Raw genomic sequence first — 15,345 nt, forward strand, 5'->3', positions numbered from 1 at the left:
GGACTACCATGTGAGTAAGTGAAAAGGCTGAATCCCTTTCCTGGCTTTTTTGGAGGCACTAGCTTCCAGAGAGGCCCCTCCTTTAGCAGGAAGCCTTCTGATTAGAACCCTTGTTTAATTTACCTCTGGGCCCCTGTTTGCTGGGACCTCTGAAGCCCTGCCTGGTTTGGCCCAGGCCAGAGTAATTTTCTATTCTCATTTCCTTTATTTTTACTCTTTCTCCTTTTGTAAATAAACTATCATAAAAAAGTCATCCTAACTTGAGTAATGTATTTTCTGTGGCCACATTTTTATACATTTAGTCCAACCATTAAATTTTAACCCTTTATAGGCTGATTAGGAAAGCCCTCTCCCACAATTGTTCTAAAGCAAGCCCATTCTTGGGGTACATAATTTCACTACCTGAATCCCATCTTTGAAAATGTGTTTTCTACAGACATCTTTCTCCTCATCACATTGGGTCACTTTTTTTTTTCCTTTTACAAATTTATTATTTTATGATATTTTCCCATGGTTATATGATTCATGTTCTTTCCCTTCCCTCTTCCCTCCTCACTCCCAGAGCTAACAAGCAATTCCACTGGGTTATATATGCATTGTCACTCAATATCTATTTCCATATTATTCATTCTTGTAATAATCTTTTGAAAACCAAAACCCCAAATCACTTTCTTGCATCTGCTGGGACAAACCTATTTATATTGTCAGATAGTGCTCCTTCCCAAGTACTAATTTCCCATAAATCCCTGAACCCAATCAGAACCCTGAAGTTAAATAAAGCATTTACCTATCCCATTAAAGCTGCTTTTCAAAGTATGAATCCTATATACCTTTTCCAAGATAGAGAATTTTGACCCTCATAAATACCTCACAAAAGGTGGAAATTACTTTTTTGCTATATGCAACCCCCAGTTTGTCTATGTAAATTTTAATTGCTTAGTCAGAATTTTACTTGTGGCAGAGGATGACTGCTAGTTGTATAAATAAGGATTTAAGATCTTTCTATCTAAAAGAGATCCAAAGAGGGGGGAAAATCAGCAATTTAGGTCCCACCTTTCACCAAGAACAGCTGATTTTGCTTTTTCTTTCTAGCCAATGGTGATCAAATCTTTCAGAAAGGAAACTAGATGACTCATCTTCTGCAGATAAGCTGAAATATTAATAGTTCTATCTCCATAAGGCCTCTATGCAGCCAAATCACAGTACACCTACTCATCTCTATCATTGGTGAGATTCATGGAAAAGAAACCCTTTCAAAACAGCTTGGATCTTAAGCTTTGGAAACTGATTAAATAGCTATGAACAGTTCAGTTGAACCTGAATCTTAAAGAAGTCTCTTCCCCCTCCCTTTTCCTCCCCCCCCCCCCCCCCCACTTTCCTCTAAACAGTTCTTCCCGGATTGAGAGCATTTTTTTTAGACAGATGGACTTGAAACCTGATTGATCTTGGAACATCACTTGAAAAGTCACTGCAGTGAGTATCTTCCCAAGAGGGTCAATTCTGGGTTTTCAGGTTTAATTTATGTTAAAAGATATTAGAACTTATTTGTTTTGAAGGTGTGTGTGTGAATGTGAGGGAGGGACTGAAATAGAATGTGAGCTCCTTGAGATCAGGAACTGTGTTTTTGCTTGTTTCTCTTATTACCAGCGCTTAGTACCATATCTGGCACATTAATAAATGAATGTTGACTGACAACTGACCAGAAGGGACTTTTTAAAAGCTTGTTGTTCGGGGATGGATGCCGGGTGGGGGGAGGGGAGAAGAGAGAGTAGGGGAGAGGAATGGAGCCTAGAGACTTTGTATTTTGATTGGCGCTCTGCCATGAATTAAACTTGAGCAGAGGATTTCATCTTCTCAGTCCCCTTCCACTATCTCCAGGATTTTGTAAAACGAAGACAAGGGCCAGATACCCCAGAGCCAAGGCAAAGCCAATTCCTCTGCAGCCCTGTGGGGCGTTGAGGTTGAGGGGCGCCCCGACGCTGCCAGCAATGGGCATCCCGCACAAGAGCACTATCTTGCCCGGAGGTCTCTTTGTTTGATTCTAGGATCCAGCCTTAACCGCTCGGCCCAGCACGGATGTTCAAGGCCTGGTTCACGGGTGGGAATGGAAAGGTTGGTGAACTGTGTCCTGGTGTAATCCTCTACGCCACATCACGCCCCTCCAGCTATTCTACCAGCAAGTTACGCACTGGTTTTTGTTTATTCCCCACCCCCATCAGATCCCTGAAAATGCAGCGGAAGCTGGGAACTTCCTAACGGGGCCGAATAGCGATGGGCGCGCTGCCATCAGCTCCCTTCTCTATGGCGACAGGATGGAGACGGATGGGCGGGATTTCCGGCGCAGCCGGAAGTGTGGGGCGGCAAGGGGTTGGACCCGACGAGAGTGATCGTCCTGTGTCAGTCCATTTCAGTCATCCAGGTCGCTGCTGTCTTCTGCCACCTTTCCATCGTGCCCGGTTGGCGCGCGTGTGGTGCAGACACTGGGAGCATCCAGTGCTAGTAGCGAAGGAGCCCGTGGCGGGCAGTGAGCTGGCAGCGGCGTGAGGCCTCTCTGCGGCTCTGACAGGTGAGAGCGGCTTCCCGGGGAGGGCAGGAGCCCGCTTCCGCCTGGGCCTCTCCACGCCCGGGGATGTGGGCTCCGCTCGTCTTCGGGGCTCGGGGCAGCCCCTGACCCTCGGGAGCAGGGCCGCCATCTTCTCGGCTGGAGCCCCCCTCCTCACCCCTGGAGAAGGCGGCGCGGGAGTCGCGGGGCTCCTTGGCCGCAGCTCCTCGGGGAGCCTGCGCCTTAAGTGGTGGGGAGGGGTCTCCACCGCCCTGAGGGTGGGACGTGCCCTGTCTTGAGCACGGGATGCACCCCCCACCCTCTAAGCTCTGGAGCTGCTCCTTGACTCTTCCTCGCGGGACCGCGGGGCAGGAAGCGCGGCGTACTTCGGAGTGGAGCAGCAGCTGTTGGACTTTTCCGGGCAAAGTGAGCCTAGGTTTCATGGCCGTGCACGGCTGGTTCCATCTGGATGCCCTTATTTTCCTGTTTTGGTGTAATGAATTTCACTTGCTTCTTGTCCCAAACAAAAGATCCGAGAAGTCACTGTGGAAAAAACCCCCAACGTGAACAAAACCATTCTTGACTTGTCCACTGTAATATAACAGCCTGTGCAAATTATTTGCTTCTCCTGTGCAGAGCACGCTATTATTCTTTTTTTTTTAAGTCTTATTTTTTAAGTAATTTTGGGATAGGGACTGATCTGTGATTTAATTATCGCAGGTTAAGTGATTACTGAATGTGTGTATATACTTTGATTTCATTCATTCACTTGATGCTTATTGAACCTGTCCTAATGTGTAACTACAGGTTGATGAAATAGCTAGGTGTAATGCAAAATACACTGTTGTTCTTTAGTTATTTTCAGTTGATTTTGACTTTTCATGACCCTATTTGGAGTTTTCTTTGTAAAGATGCTGGAGTGCTTTGCTATCTCCTTCAGCTCACTTTATGGGTAAGGCTACGGAGGCAAATAGGGTTAAATGACTTTCCTAGGGTCACACAGTAAGTGTCTGAGGCAGATTTGAACTTGGAAAGATTAGTCAGTAAGACTAAGGTTCCAGGCCAGGCATTAGTTATAAAGCCTCCTTGATTCTCGAAGCACACTATATACTTGGAGCCAGAAGATTCGGGTTATTTTTGTTTTACTGACAGCTATCTATGTTCCTTGTAATCTTTGTGACAATTGGCAAGTTACTTCCTCTGGATAAACTTCAAGTTCCTCATCAGTCACATGAAGTACATAAGTGTTTGCCTTGCTTATCTCACAAACTTTGTGAGGTTCATATAAAATCATTTATATGAAAATAGTTTATTATACAGTGCTACATTCTCTTCCATCAAATGCCTTCATATTTCTATTAAAATTATCTTTCTTTGCAAAAATCTAGTCCTGGTAGTGGTGGTGTACTTTATGCCGGGTAGTAATAGAACAAATATAGATTTATAGTGAGGAATCCTTGCTCTGACTTTTCATTACATTTCTATATTTACTACCTGGATGATTATGGGAAAATCATTTATCTTTGTGATACTAATGTTCTTTCTCTGCAAAATGGGGAAAGTAGCCACCTGTTTCTTGGGATGGTTGGGATTAAAGTGCATTATAAATGCAATTTATACTTTAGAGTACATTATAAATGTTAGAAGATAATGAGGTTAGAGAAACTGGGCTTAAGTACTATCTTTTTTTTCCCCCTTTGTAAAATGAAAGGATGAGATTAAATGATATTCTAGATCAGTACTCTGAAGTAGAGACCAGACCCTTCTTTGGGGTTAGTGATCCTTAGAAAGTATTTGAATTGACCCACCCTCCCCTTCAAACAATTTATTGTGATCCCTAAGGTCGTTTCAGCTCTGACTTCTCTGCTCCCCTATTGCTTACCAGATAAAGGTCAAGTTCTTTAACTCTGCATTCAAACCTCTTAATAATTTGTTGCTGCTTTATCTATCCAGACTTTGCTCACAAAATTGTGGCAAGTGCTCTGCATTTGGGACTTAGAAAAGTTGGGTTCAAATCCTGGCTCTGATACCATTTTCTTGCATCCATGTAAGTTGTTTAAACTAAGGGCTTTGGACTGATTGACTCTGGAGGTTCCTTCTCCTTCCATTGCCATCTTATGTGCCTGAACGACTTTCTCTATCTCACATTGCCCTTTGTTGACATTCTACCTATATATTTTAAGATTCAGTTTAGATAGATAATTCCTGTTCCCCCCATGCAGTAGGTGGTAATGTTTTTTATTTCTTACTGTGAGCCTCATTGGATATTTGTTTCTATCATGTAATTAACATCTTTGATTTTGTGTTCTTATACCATTTGTGAAGATATATCTTCCTCCTATCTTCCAGATTGAAAGTCTCATGAGGTAGGACTCTAGCTTATCTAAAAGTTTTGTATTTCTCTCAGTCCCTAGCCATGTAGTAGGTGTGTAAAAAATATTAAAATTGAAATTTAAGCATTATTAATGCTATGTGGCAGATTGAGATGGTAAACAACATAGACCAGGATTGTAGAGGCAGGAGATATTATTTTCATTTTATTTCCATTAAGTTCCCTCTTTTTGATGAATTAGAGGTAAAGGATTTTAGAGAAAGATTCTAGGCTTTAGTAACTTGAAAAGAATATTTAAATAAAAAAAAGTAAACTAATTTTTTGCTTATTGGGATCTTGACCTCTGGCACTGAGTAACTGAATTCCATTAAAAGGAAGACTAATTTTCCTTTGAAAATGTAGCCACCTTATTTTCTTAAAAGCACAGCTAATTGTTTATATCATCACCTTTGACAGGAGTTTGCCTTTTGCTTTCCAGTTTTATGATTGACTTATCTCAGTCTCCTGTATTACACATTAGTCACTTAAATCTCAGGTGAGAGGATTAATAGTTAATAAAACAATTTAGATATTAATTTGGAGTTAGTTTTAAATTAATCTTAGATAAGAATTGTAATTTATTTGAAACTTAAATGACTAATTTTGCCATTGAGATTTTCTAGATGAACTATTTTATTGACTAAAGTTTTGTATACTTTTCTTTTAAACTCTTACCTTCTGTCATGGAATTAATACTGTAAGTCAGAAAAATAATAAGGGCTAGGCAATGGGAGTTAAGTGACTTGCCTAGGATCACACAGCTAGGAAGTGTCTCAGGTAAGATGTGACCATAGAACCTCCTGTCTCTAGGCCTGGCTCTCAATCCACTGAGCCACTTAGCTGCCCCCTTAAGTTTTGTATACTTTTTAAGCAGAGAGGTTAAACCAAACAGTTTTTTTTGTCTGTTACTCTTGCATCTATAATACAGAAAAATAAAGATGCTAGATTTCAAATAATCAGCTCCCTGAAGATTAAGTAATAAATACCTGAAGCTGAATTTAGAACTGGAAGGGGCTTTAGCGATAAATCCTTTTCAAAACACTCATTTTGTATTTGAGGAAATTGAAGGCTAGTAAAGGAAAGTTACTTTGACAGGGCAATATGAGTGACACTTCTGGGATCTTTAACTTGTGTTTTAGGGGAATTTTTGTGTTGGGAAAATTTTCCAATAAAATACACTTTAAAAAAATTTTAAGCAAGAGCTTTTCCTTGATAGTACAGTAGCTTACCTTAAAACCCTGAATTAAAAATGACATACTTATAAATGTCTGACTGGATTTTGAGTTCTTGATCTTCCTAACTCTTATAAGGGGTAAATTTAGGGTTGAGACTGAATATGTTTAGTTGGTTGCCAGGGATTTAAATTCTAAATCCCAATGAAATACTCAAGTCAGAATGGAATTTATGGTGGTTTATTTACAATAGAAGGAAGAGAGAGAGAGAGAGAGAGAGAGAGAGAGAGAGAGAGAGAGAGAGAGAGAGAGAGAGAAGAGAGAGAAGAGAGAGAAGAGAGAGAAGAGAGAGAAATTGAACTGTTTTACCCAAGGGAAAGGGGAGTTAGCCTTATAACTCACCACGTGACAGTCTAAAAGGAAAGCAGTATGAGGTCTCACGCTGAGCTCCTCCAGGGTCAAGTTCCAGAAGTCTGCCAAGGGTCCCTTTCACAGGAAGTGATGCGAAGGACAATCCAGGGGGTCAGTCACTTTCCGATTTGTCACTTGCTAACACATGCTGGTCATAGGCCTTCCTCCCCGACACTTAATCCTTAAGTGGGGGTGTATATATTCCTGGTTGCTAGAATTCTAAAGACTAAGTAGGGTGGAGTAAAACTAGAATTTACACTCTGCATAGTAATCTAGTTACTGCCCCTACAGGAGCTAGCACTATCTCTCCCTTGTACATAGTTTGATAAGTAGCTGGATTAGTATGTGCTATGAATGTGAATTAAACATTATTTGAAGTGACCTTTTCAGAATGGTGTAGGTTGTTTTCAAATCCCTGACATGATAAATAAAGTGTTTTAATTGCAACGTTTCACAGCATTATCCATCTTAAACTCAATATGTCTAAAATTGAACTTATCTTTTCCTCTAAACCTTCCCTCTCTACCCCCATCTTACCTATTACTGTAGAAGCCAACACTATTTTCCTAGTCATTCATATTCTCAACCTAGGATTCATCCTGCATTCCACATTAACCCCCAAATGTGCTACCCTCCCCCCACAATCTTCAAACTGTTGTCCAAGCATGTTGATTTTACCTTTGCAACAATTGTTGGATGGCACCCCCTTGCCTCTGACACTACTAGTGACATCTAGTGTAGCTAGGATTTGCAACCAGGTTTTTAAAATTTTCCTTTTGTGTGTGTGTATACATATAAAATATATACAACTTGATTGTATTTTTATTATAATTTTTCCAATGTCTATTGTAGGTATCATGCATATTATTGGCATATTTATAAAATTGTAAATAGTTTGCTAAAATAAATGTTGATATTCTTTTCTACTTGCACTGTATTACATGTTTATTTATTAACAGTGGTTTTTTCTTGTGCTTCAAAAGTACTTTCTGGCTTTGGTTAATTTGGTATCCCAAAGATAAAGTCAAAGACATTTGCAGTCTGTTTTTTGGCAGAATGAAGTTTAAAAGTTATTTGTTCATTGTGGTTGTTATAACTAATTACTAATATAGACATAATTGAGTAAAGAAATTAGTTTTATATAACAAAAAAAATTTTGTTTGGGCTTTGCCCTATGGCTTCTTTGAAATAGAGCAATACAGTAACAAGACATTTTTTAACCATTAACATGTACACATGCTGATGACCAAAACTAAACAGCAAATTTACCAAGAACAGACTTTATGAATCAGGGTTTCACTTTATGTGGAGTAATTGTTGCTAGTTTAAAAAAAGTTTGTATTAGTTAATTTCAAGTGTCAATATATTATTAGAAGGAACATACAAAATCAAGTATACTTTACAGAACTGTGGACATATTTAGAGGCACTAATACATTTCTAAAGGCAAAGCACCTTATTTAAAACAACCTTCTACTTAATGATGTTAATTGTTTTTCCTGTTTTTGGGATCAGTCTGTTGTTTGGATTTGAATGTCCTAGACAGTGATGCTATATTTTTCTGGCATTGTTGAGTAATTGTTTTATATGAGCATGTTTTCTAAGTAATTGAAATTTATCCCTTTAAGTATTGATATTTTGGGACAGCTGGGTTGCTCACTGGATTGAGAGCCAGGCCTAGAGATGTGCGGTCCTAGGTTCAAATCTGGCCTCAGATAGTTCCTACTTGTGTCACCCTGGGCAAATCACTTGACCCCCATTGCCTAGCCTTTACCACTCTTCTGCTTTGGAACCAATACACAGTATTGATTTTAAAACCAAAGATAAGGGTTTTTAAAACAAGGATTGATATTTTTATTTGAACCATTTTTTACTGAATTTTTCTTTCTTGTTTATTAAACAAAGTGTGTAGAATTGTGATTTTTCCCTTGTTGAGTTAGAATCATAAAAATTAATATAGAATCATAAATTTAGAGCTGAAAGGAAAGCCTAGACTAAGTTCATCAAATCTAAGTCCTCTGTCTCCATATGAGGAGAATAAGGCTCAGAAATAAGTTACTTTCCTTGACTTGGGCCATTTGTGTAGTGACTGGTAGAGCTGAGATTTGAACCCTTGTCCCTTGGTTCTCAAGTCAGCGCTTTTTGGGAATTATATCATTTCACCATAATGCTGTGCTGTTACTACAGTGATGTCTTGAAAGAACTGTTCTGCTTTTATAAACAATTTTTTTAATGGTTTAACTGTTTATTGTACTCTTATCAGCTGTCATTAGTTGTAGTTAATGTCTTTTTTCTAGTATATCCTGAGAAAAGTTTTTAAAATTCTCAATCTTCTCACACAAAGTTCTAACTTGGACTCTGAGTGAGTTTTCCTGTTTTTACCTATCCTTAAACTCTTATATATCTAGCAGTATACTTCAGGGAGTTTTCTTATCTGGAAAGTAATGTCAATAAGAATGAGAATCATGGGGGGAAAGGGCTAAAATTGATATTGAGCCAAAACCACAGAAGTCCTCTTTTGGCAGAGTTTTGCTTTTGTTACCTAACATACTGAAAAGAAGTGTCATTCAATAAAAGCATTTATCATTCCTTCAAAGATTTATTGCTGGAAGGATCCTAGAGATCATATAATTCGAATTCTTATCTTATAGATAAGTTAATCAGAAGTCTAGAGACTTTAAGTGATTTGTTTGTATCACAGATGGCAAATAACAAGGTCAGCCTTCGAGCCTAGATTATGACACTTCATAAACTAAGATTTGAGTTTTTTTAAAATTCTATTGCATTTCTTTTCTATCTTATTTTTTCTATTTCTATTGTGTTTCAATTCTTGTAAAGTTCTAGAGTCTTAGGTATCTTTTTCTTCTACCTGTCTGTCATAGAGGATGAGATGATCCTCCTTGCTAAAGTGAATTTTTATATTTGTACCCCTGCCCTAAATCAAGTTGCTTCTTCTGTCATCTCCACTCATTAATTTCTCATTTCTACATTTATACTAACTTTTCTACAGCTTACAAACATGCTCATCGTCCTATATCCTGGAAAAACCTTCACCTGATTAGCCCATCCCATTACCTGTTTACTAGATATCTATTGCTTTTCCTTTCATGGCTAAACTCCTAGACAAGATCCTTTACAATGATTTACACCTTTCCTCTAACTCTCAGTTTTCTAGAGTCTGGCTTCCAATCAATCTTCGATTCTGTTGATCACTCTTTGTACCATCTTCTCTCTTGTTTTTTATAACATTGTTTTCTCCTGATTCTTCTCCTACTTCTCTGACTGCTCCTTCTCAGTCTTCTTTGCTAGCTATTAATCTAAATCATGCCCACCAACCTTGAATTAGTCCCTTAAACTATCCTAGACCCCTTTTCTCTTCTCTCAAATTGATTTTACTTAAGTTGAATTTGGAGCATGTTACAAAACACACACACAAACACACTTTCCCCCCACCCCCACCACCCCCAGCTACCTTTAGGAGCAAATATAAAGTTCTATTTTGATTTTAAAGCCCACCTTATCTTACCTCCTTCCTTTGCCCTCTTACCCATTACTGCTCTCTATGTACTCTACTGACCAGTGACACGGGCTTCCTTGATGCACTTGAACAAGACTCTCCATCTTTCAACCCTTTGCATTTAAAAAATAAATCCCTATCTTTTGTCTTTGAATCAAAACTGCCTTTTTTCTAAGGCAGAAGAGTGGTAAGGGCTAGGTCAGTGTTGGCAAACCCTTTAGAGATGGTTTGCCCAATACCCCCTCCCCATAATTCTAGACTGTGGAGGGAAGAAATAGTTACATTGGTTTGCTGGGCAGAGGGGTAGGACACGTGAAAAATATCCTTAGGTGTTGTGGAGAGGGGGAATAGAACAGCACCCCTGAGCTCCCTGCCTTGTCTTCACCAACACCTGTCTAGGCAATTAGGTTTAAGTAACTTGCCCAGAATCATACAATTAGAAAGTGTCTGAGGCCAGATTTGAACCTAGGATCTCCTGTCTCTAGGCCTGACTCTCAATCCACTGAGTGACCTTCCTGCCCCCAACTCCATGAACTTTTCTGGTTGTCTCTTTAAATCTGCAGCTTTTTCTTCTTTTTCATTTCCACCTCCTAGCTTCCTTCAATTCTTAGCCAAAATCTCACCTCCATTGAGATTCTTTTTCATGCCTTCCCTTTTAGGTCATTAGGTAATAACTTACTTGTCCACTTATTGACATGTTGTCTCCCTCATTATGTCCATGAGTTCCTTGAGGGAAAGAACTGTTTTTTGCTTTTCTTTGTATTAGTGCCTACACATAGTAGGCTCTTAATAAGTACTTATCTGTCTGAGTTGCTTTATTGATCATCCGAATAGAACTTTCATCTTCAGTCTTCATCTGTAATGTTTCCTTTCACTTTTGTCCTTTAACTTTCTCACATTTCTGTGCTGGAAACAAAACAAAAAGAAAAACATGGATTTCCTTTGGCCCTATTATTCCTCCAGCAGTCATCCAAACTTTCACTTTTTCACAAACTTTTTAGAAGTGGTAGTCTTCTCTAAATTTTTACCCTTCATTTAATCTTTCAATTTCTTTTACATAGCATGTTATTTTCAAGGACACAATAACTTCCTAATTTCCAAATCCATTACCTTATTTTAATCCTCATTCTTTTTGGACATTTTATTACATTTTATACTACCCCCTGCAGCTTTTCTTCCTTGGATTTTATTACACTGTTCTTTTTTGGATTTCTGCTGTGAGTATTATTAGACTTTTCTTATTTTCTTAGTTTTTCCCCAGGTAATAACAATTTTCCACATACATTTTCTGAAATTTTAAGATCCAAATTGTCTCCTTCCTTCCTCCCTCTTGAGTTATGATGTATTATTATGCAAAACATATTTCCATATTGTTCAATTTTGTAAGTGAATAATCATCTAAAACCAAAACCCCAAAACAAAAACCCAAATGAACAAGTGAAAAATTGTATGCTTTCATTTGCATTCCAACTCCAGTAGTTATTTTTCTGGAGCTGGGTAACATTTTTTGTCATTAATCTCTTAGAATTGTCCTGGATCATTGAATTGCTGAGAGTAGCCACAATATTGCTGTTACTGAGTACAATATTCTCTGGTTCTGCTTATTTCACTCTGCATCAGCTCATGTAGGTATTTCCAGCTTTTTCTGAAATTGTGCTGCTCATCATTTCTTAGAGCACAGAAGTATTCATCATCAGTATGATATACCCTACTTTGTACAGCCATTTCTTATTACTGGACATCCCTATAAGTTTCAATTCTTTGTCACCACAAAAAGAGCTGCTATAAGTATTTTTGTAGAAGTAGACACCTGCACTTTTAAAAATCTCTTTGGGACACAGATCTAGTAGTGGTATTTCTGGATCAAAAGGTATGCACAGTTTTATAGAGCATAGTTCCAAATTGTCAGTGGTTGAATAAATTCACAACTTACTACAATGCATTAGTGTCTCAATTTCACCACAGTAGTATTTTTTAAATACAAAAAACCCCCCAAAAGATGAAAAAATGAACATAACTCATCAGTACTTAAAATTATGAAGCACATGTGGATCTTCCTTTCCCGTGAAGGAGTGAGGCGACGTCTGCAATTTCTCCTTTTAAATCATGCTTGTTGTGTTATTAATCCTTGCTTTCTGTTTTAGTAACAATTCTAAGACAGAAGTCAAGGACTAGGCAGTTGGGGTTAAGTGACTTGTCCAGGGTCACACAACTAGGATATGTCTGAAGCCAAATTTGAACCCAGATTCTCCCTGTTGTAGACCTGGGGCTTTATCCATTGTGCCACCTCACTGCCCTGTCAGTCTTGTTCTTTATAATTTTGTAACCATAACCTTTTTGTGTGCTTTTTTTTTCCTGTTTATATTCTTGTAATCATTGTGTATATTGTTTTCTTGACTGTTTACTTTCTGTGAAAGTTCATGTAAATCTGTTCCTGTTTCTCTCTGTCACATTGGTCATTTCTTATAGCACAAGAATAGATTACATTCCTGTATTGTAATTTGAGTAGACATTCAGTTTTTTCTATCATACAAAATGCTTTTGTAAATATCCATGCATATCCATTGCTTACCTAGTACAGTGCCAGGCATATAGTAGGTGCTTAATAAATGTTTATTGATTTGTTGATTGGTGTATACAAGACTTGATCTTATTAATGACCTCTTCTAGTATTAGAATCTTTTTTTCTTAGGGTATGAATATTTTAGTCACATGATTTGCATACAACATACTATTCTGCTTATCTTCCCTGAACTCCTCCAATATTGCCTTTTCCCATTTTTGTGATCTTTGCCAATTTGTTGGGTGTGAGGTGAAACCTTAGAGATCTTTTGATTTGCATTTCTCTTTATATAGCTATTCATGTTTGCATTTCTTTTAAGAATTGTTCTTTTCTCATAATAGTCTGCCTGTTTCTAGTTATTATTCTTTTTTGTTGTTGCCAGAGTGATTTTTCCAATGTGCAGGTCTTACTAAGCCTATTTTTACCTTCACCTTTAGTGATCTCCTCGGAGAAACAGTTACAAATTCCTATCATATTCAGGGCCTTCCACAGTCTAATTTCATTTTATTTTTATAGTGTTATTTCATATTATTGCATTTAGTGATTTTTGTGGTTTGTAGATCAGGCCTTGCAAAATAACACTTGATAAAAATTTTAAAAAGGAAATGGTTTTAATGTATAGCATTTTAACATGTGGCTATTTCTTTGAGTTAATGTACTCCATATTATGTTGTAACCATTGGTAAATTATTTCAGTGACATGCATAGCATCCTTTTGGATTCCTGCTTCCAGCTCACAGGCCAGGCTCTTTAAAAGTCAGCTAACTGGGGACAGCTGGGTAGCTCAGTGGATTGAGAGCTAGGCCTAGAGATGGGAGGTCCTAGGTTCAAATGTGGCCTCAGACACTTCCCAGCTGTGTGACCCGGGCAAGTCACTTGACCCCCTTTGCCTAGCCCTTACCACTCTTCTGACTTGGAGCCAATACACAGTATTGACTCCCAGGTGGAAGGTAAGGGTTAAAAAAAAAAAAGTCAGCTAACCAAGGTCAAAAATACCCATTGGGTTTATACTACTGAAGGTGTAGCTCACAAGCCTCCACTGATATTTTCCTTTCAGTAGTCAGCCAGAGGACAATATAAGTTCAAAGCAGGGTAGTTAATGGAATAGCATAGTAGGAATATAGGTATTTTGTCTTCTCTGGAGGCAAGGTCATTTTAGTTTTGATTGTCTCTTGTAGTCATTCTTTGCCTTTACATTATTGTGGGCATTATGTATGTTGTTTTCTGACAAGGATTATGTTACTTTGTGTCAATTTGATATCTTTTCATGCTATTCTGTTTTGATAATATATGTTTTATAAGTACATTAATATTCCATTACATTCTCTACCACATTTGTTTAGCCCATCCCCATTTGATGGACATCTACTTTCTTTCCATTTCTTTGATACCACCAAATGATTTTTTTTGTTATATGCTGAACTTTTCTTTTTGTCATCAACTTGTAGAATTTCTGAGTCAGAGGCTAGATGTTTTAGTCATTTTATTTGTATAATTTCAAAATATTTTCAGAATTGTTGTACCAGTTCACACCTCTACAAGGCAGTGCATTAGTGTGTCTTTTTCTACAATATAGATTTCCTCCAATATAGACTATTCCTATGTTTTCTCATTTGGGAATTTGCTAAGTGTTAGGTGAAATTGTTTTAATATCACCTTTTTCTTCTTACTAGTGATTTGTGTTTTTTCATGTAGTTGATAAGTTTGCATGTAATCATATTGGTTGATAATAGTTATTTTTTAGAAAACTATATGTTCATTTTGTTTGGTTACTTATATTCTGAGGAATGGGTTTGGGTTTTTATATTTTTCTTAGTTGTCTATATATTTTTGATACAAACCCTTTTCAGAGCTATTTAATACAAAGATTTTTTTTTCCAAATCCCAAGTCTAACCTTCTAAATGCAGATGAGTTAGTTTTGTTTGTACAAAACTTTTAAAATTCATGGAATAAAAGTTACTAATTTTATCTTGGCATGTTGTATAAGCAGTTGACCTAAGTCAGGGATTCTTAATATCTTTTGTATCATGAACATTTGGAAGTCTGGTGAAACCAACTTGTAGGCCCTTTTCAGAATAATGTTTTTAATGCATAAAATATGTAGTATTAAAAAGGAAATCAGTTATATTGAAATATAATAATCAAATATGCATATTCTGTAGTTTCTGTAGAATTGCTATACTTTTATTAGCTCTAATTCTTCACTAGTTTCTGTAATTCTCTGAGTTCCCTTTTGCTTATCTTCTCTCTCAATTGTTCATCTTTGAAAGAGGAACATTGAAGTCTTTTATTGTTACTGTTTATGTATTTTTGCAGTTCATTTAATTTTTTCTTTTGTGAATTTAAATGCTATGCCATTTAGAGCTATAAATTTAATATTGATACTGGTACATTGACTGCTGTCCACAATGTAATTTCCTTTTTTACATTGTGGATTTTAACTTTTTATTCTATCTGTCCAGATTACAATTTCAACTTTTTTTGGATTCATAATACATTTTGTTCCAATTTCTCAAGTTTCTCTATATATCTTTGCATTTTAGGTGTTTTTCTTGTAAACAACAGATTTTGGGCTTTCTTAGCCAATCTGTCGGTTTCATTTTACTGGATTATTTAATTTATATTTAAAGTCCTGAGTTAGTTTTTATTTTCTTCCATTTGTGTCTAGTGTCTTTTTACAAGTGTTTTTTATTCCTCTTTCTTAAGTTAGTAGTTTATTCCTTTGATTAGTTTTGTTTAATTTGATGCAACCCTTTCCCCACAGACTTT

At 37.3% G+C, this 15,345-nt stretch overlaps 1 protein-coding gene across 4 annotated transcripts in view; it reads left to right on the forward strand.

Moving 5' to 3' along the window:
• Window positions 1-1,067: 1,067 nt before the first annotated feature.
• Window positions 1,068-15,345, forward strand: part of WDR37 (WD repeat domain 37) — a 98,757-nt gene continuing 84,479 nt past the window's right edge. The window contains exons 1-2 of one of the 4 annotated variants that reach the window (XM_056799995.1): window positions 1,068-1,227; window positions 1,389-1,473. The gene's annotated coding sequence lies outside the window, so the exon portion shown is untranslated. Of the gene's footprint in view, window positions 1,474-2,354; window positions 2,567-15,345 lie in introns of those variants that run through there. The other 3 variants (XM_001365396.3, XM_056799994.1, XM_056799996.1) reach the window with 3 other exon arrangements.

This window comes from Monodelphis domestica, chromosome 5 (genome assembly GCF_027887165.1).
Source record: "Monodelphis domestica isolate mMonDom1 chromosome 5, mMonDom1.pri, whole genome shotgun sequence".
Classification (NCBI taxonomy): Eukaryota; Metazoa; Chordata; class Mammalia; order Didelphimorphia; family Didelphidae; genus Monodelphis; species Monodelphis domestica.